This window comes from Colobus angolensis, unplaced genomic scaffold (assembly GCF_000951035.1).
Source record: "Colobus angolensis palliatus isolate OR3802 unplaced genomic scaffold, Cang.pa_1.0 Scaffold191, whole genome shotgun sequence".
NCBI classification, from domain to species: Eukaryota; Metazoa; Chordata; class Mammalia; order Primates; family Cercopithecidae; genus Colobus; species Colobus angolensis.
In genome coordinates this window covers 7,514,186-7,522,197 of record NW_012115055.1, presented here as the reverse complement: position 1 = coordinate 7,522,197, position 8,012 = coordinate 7,514,186, and positions in this window count along the sequence as shown.

Genomic DNA, 8,012 nt, shown 5'->3' with positions numbered 1-8,012 from the left:
TTAGCCAGGGTGGTCTCGATCTCCTGACCTCGTGATCCGCCCGTCTCGGCCTCCCAAAGTGCTGGGATTACAGGCTTGAGCCACCACGCCCGGCCCATGTGCATGTATCTTAACATGAACTTATACTGATGTATTCAAAACTAATCCATTACCACTTGATCATTCAAGCTTTTTTTTTTTTTTATTTCTGAGACAGAGTCTCGCTTTGTTGCCCATGCTGGAGTGCAATGGCTCAATCTACGCTCACTGCAAGCTCTGCCTCCCGGGTTCACGCCATTCTCCTGCCTCAGCATCCCAAATAGCTGGGACTACAGGCACCCGTCACCATGCCTGGCTAATTTTTTTGTATTTTTAGTAGATACGGAGTTTCACCATGTTAGCCAGGATGGTCTTGATCTCCTGACCTCGTGATCCGCCTGCCTAGCCCTCCCAAAGTGCTGGGATTACAGGCATGAGTCACAGCACCTGGCCTCAAGCTTATCTTTAATAACTCACTCCAACAATAAGAAATGTTGCTTTAGTTTGTTTCTGTTTATCTTTCAGATATTTGGATTATAATATGCATTGTTCACATACTTTTTTATGTAGTATGTATGTGTGTATCTATCTTTTATGAATTGACTACTTTTATTGTCCTGGCATATATACTTTTGTAGAATACGTAGTACTTTGTTTTTTAGATAGTGGATGCCTAGTTTAGATAGTGATTAGGTTTTCTTAAGTCAGATAGTTAAAAGATTTCTAAGTCTGGTAGCTCAATTTTATAAAATATATGGCTCAAATTTTAATATAATTTTTTAAAGTAAATTTGAAGTCTCAAGTAAATATATGTGTAATTTTCTATTAATGGGGTCAACATTATAATGCAAATCAATATTATATGCTTTTAAAATATAACTTGATTTTTGATAGTCATAATTTACTGAAGCTTAAAAACTGAAACAAAATGTAATACCTCAACTATATAAATATATTTTAATATTACCAACTTTCAATAACATCTTAATTTTTCTTATGTATAAGAAAGTTTTGCATGCTTTAACAAAATTATGTACCAAAAATGATATTTCCTTCTAACAAATCCAAGCTTCATGCTGATTATTTCCTTACAGTTGACATAAATGTTATATTGTTGCCTTTCAGGTGAATTCAATCTGTAGGTAGCCTGGACCTGTCAAAATGATTTTGATAAAAAGCTAGCTTCACAATGTCATTTTTTCCTTTCCAATTTTTAACAGATGCCTCATAAAAATCATAAATATATTCCCTGGAGATAATTCATCACAGTGTGAATTTAAGAGATAATTATTTGAAGGTATGAAGCATTTTGATGGATCCTTATAATAATATTACTCAGATCATTTCAAAATATATCTTGTCTCAACACTTATTTTGTCTGACTTGCAAATATATATATATACACATATATATACGTAATAACTTTTATGAAGAATATGTAGTCAAGTTTGAATTTTCTTTGATTATGTACATATATATGCTCAAATCCTATTATGCAAAGAACATGCACTAAATTTAGATCATTTAAGGAATAAATTGAGGAAATGGTAAGTAATGCTAAATAGGTCTTTTTTTTATACTCTGATATATATATATGTATAACTATTACATATATTTATGTTTGCAGTTGCTTGCTTAATTTACCTTCATGGTTATGGTTTTTAAGCCATATCTTCTGATTAGAGCAAGTCTTTATTTGTAGAATATTATCAACTAATAAATGCAGAAGGAAAAACAAAATCCGTAGAGTCACCATTTAACAAACACTAAAGAAATAATTGACCCAAGAAGAGAACATAAAGAACATAAACGAGTACTTAAAAAAAAAAACTTAGATCAAATATTTATGAGAAAATAACTCCCAAAGCTTGCCAGATTTCACCTGCTGATGATTTGCTGGTCATAGGGAAAAAGCATCTTTACCAGCCAGGACTCATATTCTACCACCTGAAACCATTAACAAAATTAACTTCACTAATCATGGGACATCAGGCATTTTATACCGCCTCCCTGATGAAACATGAAGTAAATCATATACATTTTTTTCTTTTTGCAATGAGAAATAGAAAATGAATTTTCAGTTTATGGAGTACACAGGGGGCAGAAGAACGTGCTAAACAGTAAGAAGGCAACAAGGTAAGTTAGAATGCAGGAAATTCTGTAAGACAAGTAGAGAGACTTTAAGCCTGTTAATGGCATAAAAATAGGTGATAGGTGATACTCAAAATTAAAAGATTTAAGAGACATAATGTCTAATGTCCTATGTGTACTTTAATTAGAATATAGTGATGAATTTAAAAAGTACTTTCATATATGCGAAAGAAAATAAGAAAATAATCTTGAAGATGAGCTGGATATTAGATGAGGTTATTAAATTGCTGTTGCTGATTTTGTTATAGTTGATAATGATATTCTGATTGTATAAGAGTATACCTGTACTCTTACAGAGACAAAATGAAGAATTTTGGTGGAAAATGCCATAATATTAGAGCCACGCATTATAAAACTTCAGCAAAAAATAAATTAAATATGGCAAAATGTTAAATTTCCTATCAAATCAGATATATGGGGTTAATTATAATATTCTATTTTATATATGTTCATTTTAAAATAGAATGTTAAAATATATAGCAAAATGCAAACTAAAAGTAAACACTATTTCCTGTAATTGGATTTTACTTGTGAAGCTTCTTTTTCTCACACTTTTACCAAATCTTTTTTCTATTTTTTTACTCTAAAGGTTGACAAATGAAAGCAGCCTATAAACCTAATAGTCAAAGAGAAAGCTTTCTTCTTCTTCTAATTAGATGTTTCAGTGAACTCAGAGTCAAATAATGTAATTATGAACCTGCCATCTAAAGAAACATGACTCCCATTGGTACAGAAGGGCCAAATTTAAGCTGTTGAACTGGCAACAGACACACTGGAAACAAAACGAAATGAATGACTCCCTAATTGTTTTCACATCTGGAAATTTCGAAAATTACTATCTACGCATTATATTTGTTGCAAAGAGTAAATTAATTGATGCATGTAAAGTGCTTAAAACATGCCTGGTACAAAATGAGGAATAAACAAAACACTAGCTAGTATTTTATTATTATTTACTATTGATATGGACAGTTTTCTATAGAAAGTGAAAAAGCAAAAATAATTCATAGTCCCAGATGAATTATTTGCTGGTCTTAGGCAAAAAGCAGTTTTATGAATTGCTTGAATTAGCTAAAATGGCTTTTTGCAAAACTGAAAAGGAAGAAGGTAGCCATGAGGTGATGAAGCAGGAGTCTTCTTGTTTGTCCAATCAAATAAATGCTAGATAAAAATGATTAGAGAATAAACTAAATATAAATAACCTTCTATCAGTCACTGATTATTTAGATTGGTCAAAATTCCTTGAATTTTTGGAAAACTTTAATGAATAAAAAACTGGGAAAATGTTTTATAATGCATATACCTTTAAGTAATAATAAAATGTATTTTTTCAAATGATAGTAAATTTTTCCTTATAGTTAGCATAAAGTTATAATTTTAATCAACCTTAGGGTTAAGAATTTACTTTTTAAGTTTTCACTTTTGTGTCTATATTTTTGGTATCAATTTGCTAAGTGCAAGATTATCTAAACATCTATAAGATGTGTATCAGTATATCATAGTACTTTTATTTTTCCTGTAGTTTCTTAAGTGATCCTACAGGCTCCATTTTTTTTTCCTCCCCATATTCCTAATCTTTGCAGATCTATCTATCTGTATCTAGTTTTCTTGATGCCATGTACCTCTGTAAAACCTTTATGTTTATCATATTGTATATAAAATAATTTCCCTATTTTGACAGTGAAAGCCTGGTCCAAAATGATCACTGTCTGGATTTAACATTTTTCCAACTACTTTCCACATAAAGAATATGTTAAACCAAATTAATCTCAGCCTTTTCATTTCAAGCATGCTAGGTTTACTTTTGCCTAATATGTCCCCTTCTGCTCCAATGTATGTATTATTTTAAGTTATTTTCTAGAGTGTACTAAGTCAATTTATATCTTCATAGTCTAGCAAGATCTCTAATTCACCTGATACTCTATATAGTAGCACTTCCTGAACAAGTAATTAAAAGCTTATCAGAGTGTTGGGTATGGATGCTAATTTATAGGCTGCTTTCATTTGTCAACATTTAGAGTAAAAAATAGAAAAATTTTGGTAAAAGTGTGTGTGTGTGTGTGTGTGTGTATGTGTGTATACACATATATAAAGATGTGTGTGTGGGGTGTGTGTGTGTGTGTATATATATATATATGTCTCAAACCTTCCAAAGTGAATTATGATTGCATTTCCCTCACTTATCTCTTAACAAGCAATGAACATTAAATAAATGAGTGGTGTTGGTACATATGGATTCTAGATTTTCCTCATAAGGAATCCTAAGACTATATATTTATTCATTTGTCTGTTAAACACTAAGCAAGTTTGAAATAGAAATATTACATGTAGACTTTGGGTCAGCCTTCTCTGAAGTTAATTTCTGGCCTTATATCATATTTGATATAAAATCACTTTATTTATTTACCTTGCAGAGAATTGTTGTAGGGTTAAATAACATGGTAAAAGTAAATTTCCTAGTATTATGTCTGGTACAGAATAGCTGGTGTAACATTTGAGGAATTTCTGAATGCCAAAATCTCTGCTCACTAATTCAGTTAGGTCATTTCTCTAAATTCTAATACAACGGTTTGATAGAGGTTATAGTATTATTGTCATTTTGTTGATAATAAGTTTGGCATAAAAATAAAGTCATTTTCTTAAATTTTACATATAGTAAATCATTTTCAGAGTTGATGCTCAATCCACATTCTATAAAATGTTTAATAAATATTGATTCTTTTTATTAATGTTTAGGTTAAGCCTGTGCAGTAAATGCCGATGACACACAAATGAATAAGGAATGAATACTGATATTCTAATAAAGAAAAGAGAAACGTGTGAAGTTTCCCATTTTTTACACCCATCATTGGTACTTAAATTTGATATTGGCAGAAAACATACAATTTCCCAAAGGTATATTATATTCCAAATTTTTTCATATGCAAACCTAGGTATGTATGCATGTATTGCTTATATCACGTATCATATATAGCATATATCGTCTGTCAATTTTGAGTGAAATTGCTAGTGTAATATTTTGTTTATTTCATCATCAAAATACTGGCTTATCTCTACAGCAAGGAGGCAAACTTATTATATCCAAATATAAAAATAGATCACAAATGGATAAGGTCAGATTAGGAAATTGCTATTGAGAGAATTGTTGAATGCATACTCACAGAGCTTCTTAAAAATACACAATTGGCCTGTCTTTTTAACTTGTACAGTCTTTCTAATTCTCAGAAAACACTGTAGAGGAGTTTTCAAAGGGGAAGAATTTATCGCTTATACATTTGTAATTAATTGAATTTTCTGATATTAGGTGTAAGGGTTGGTTGGTAAGAGATAGAAGATAAAGCAGGTTCTATTAAAGATTCAAATTTTATTGACTGATATAAGCCCTGTTATGTTAATATGGGCACATATAGATTTTGCAAACTCAAGGATTAAGACAAAAGCAGCTAATAATAACTGTATTTTAAGAACAAATCCAGAGGCTAATATAGGTAAAACCATAGTGTGGATTCAATGTATACTCTGATAACACTGGTATATAGACATTTCGGTAAATTTCTATCATTAGCAGTAAGTAAGGAAAAGAAGTCAAATATGTTTAGTTAAAAATTGTTACTCAAATTTCATGGTGGATTATTTACAAAACATGGGAGAAAACAAGTAAAAATATTTAATTCTAAGGACTCAGCTATCTTCAAAATGTTGAATGAAAGGTTAAAGCAAGTGAAAAATATTGTTAGAGATAAAACAAAAATTTTTGTTCTACTGTTAAAAGAGGAATTTAGAAATTGTAATTAAATATATTTCTCTTAAAGAATTTTTATAAAGTAGAGGTAAACAATGTAAACAATAATGTAGAATAAAAAAGGTGCTATGCATATACCCATCATTATTCTATACAAAATGAAATACTGAGTAAACAATTGAACATACTTTATCTGTGATGAGACCATCAAAACTCAGAGCTGGATTTTTACTTGAAATAATCACATAAATATTCAATTCAGTTTCAGGGTTGGTTTTCATTGTTAATGGTGGTGGTAGGGGGTGTTAATAGGTTTAACATGGAAAATGCTATTGTATGATATAATTTGGTAGGGGAGAAATTTGAAGTATAATATACTAAAATCTCACCATGGTACTTGCCCAATCAACATGGCTTACACCCCTCTTTCTGATTCTACAGTGCCCATTTTAGTAATTATACACCACTCATGCCAATCTCTGCTTGATTTAAGAAATATAAGCTACCTATATGTTGGCAGAGCAAAAAACTTAAAAACATATATTCATTAATAGAATTAAACACTAATGAACTTGATCCTCCCACTCAATGGAGGAATTAGATTTACGAAGCTAAAAGACATGCAGTATCCCTTTATGTATAAATATCTAAGGCCATCTGTGTTTCAACCATGAAAGAGGATACGCTGAAGGAAAAAGAAAGTCAGGAGCAGGTAGCCGTACAATCAACAATTCTGAAAATTCTTTTTTGTAATTAATATTTATTCATCTTTCTTAGATTAAAAGTATTTTGTATATTACACCAAGGAAATAACAGTAAACAAAGCCGAAAGGGTGCCAGCACTCACATCTTATAAAGGCTCTCCCTTATAAATGTTTTCTCACATTTACTCTGAAGTTATCTATAAATATCTATGTTCAATAACCTCATTAAGAAAACATTATTAGACTGATACAACTTGAGAGAAAGATAAAACTTTTGACATTATCACTGGTTTCAGGGAAAAGCCTAGGTAACCTTGTTGACTATCAGGCTTGACAATTCTAGGATCTCCAGGAAATATTTCTCAGCCATACAATATTAATTCTGTGTGTGTGTGTGTGTGTGTGTATGTGTGTGTATAATAGTCAATCAGGAATGTCAATAAATAATTGTTGTAGTATAAATAGAGATCACAGAAAAATAATCTACTGACTATAATACCATGGATTTTGTAAAATACAGATACAACAGAAGGTTTGAGGGTAAAGATCGAATAGTTGTGTGTACTGAAACTTTATGCCCATTGATTAGTATCTCCTCATTTCTCCTTTCTTCAGTAACTGGCAATCACCATTCCAATCTTTGATCCTTTAAATTTGGCTATTTTAGATACCTCATATAAGGACAATTATGCATTAATATTCTTTCTGTGTCTGGCTGATTTCCTTAGAGTAATGTTCTTCAAGTTCATTCACGTTGTCACGTGAATGTGACATGTCATGTTGTGTGTATGTGTGTGTGTGGTGGTGGTGGTGGTGGGGCAAGCATTAGCTTTTAACCAAAAGCTGAGGATTTTCAAATGTTCGTACAATATCCCCAAGGTATTTAGGAAGAGATGTTTAACAAACATCTAAATTATTGCTAAGGATTTTGAAGAAATGACTTTTAATGTATTTTTAAAATTAGAATTTTGTTAAAATACTTTAGAATTTAGTTAATGAAATTTTATATATATAATATTTTATACTGGACATTATGCTAAGCAGTTTACATTAATTTTCTTGTGTGACCCTCCATATAATCCTATAAATTACATATCCCTATTTCATATAAAAGGGAATTGAGGTTTAGAGAAATTAAGTAATTTAGCCAAGTTAATGTTAGTAGTACATGATAGAGCCTGTATCCAACACAAGCAAGCAGAATACATTAAAAAAGGTAATGAATTATGGCTAGAGGTATGCAAAACTACAGTACAAACTACCAAGAAATTAATTGCAAATCATGATGATTCCATTTTGGCTTAAAAATACTTCTCTCTTAAAAATGTTATGTTATTGTGGTAAGAACATTTAACATGAAATGTATCCTGTTAACAGATTTTTAACTGTATAATGCA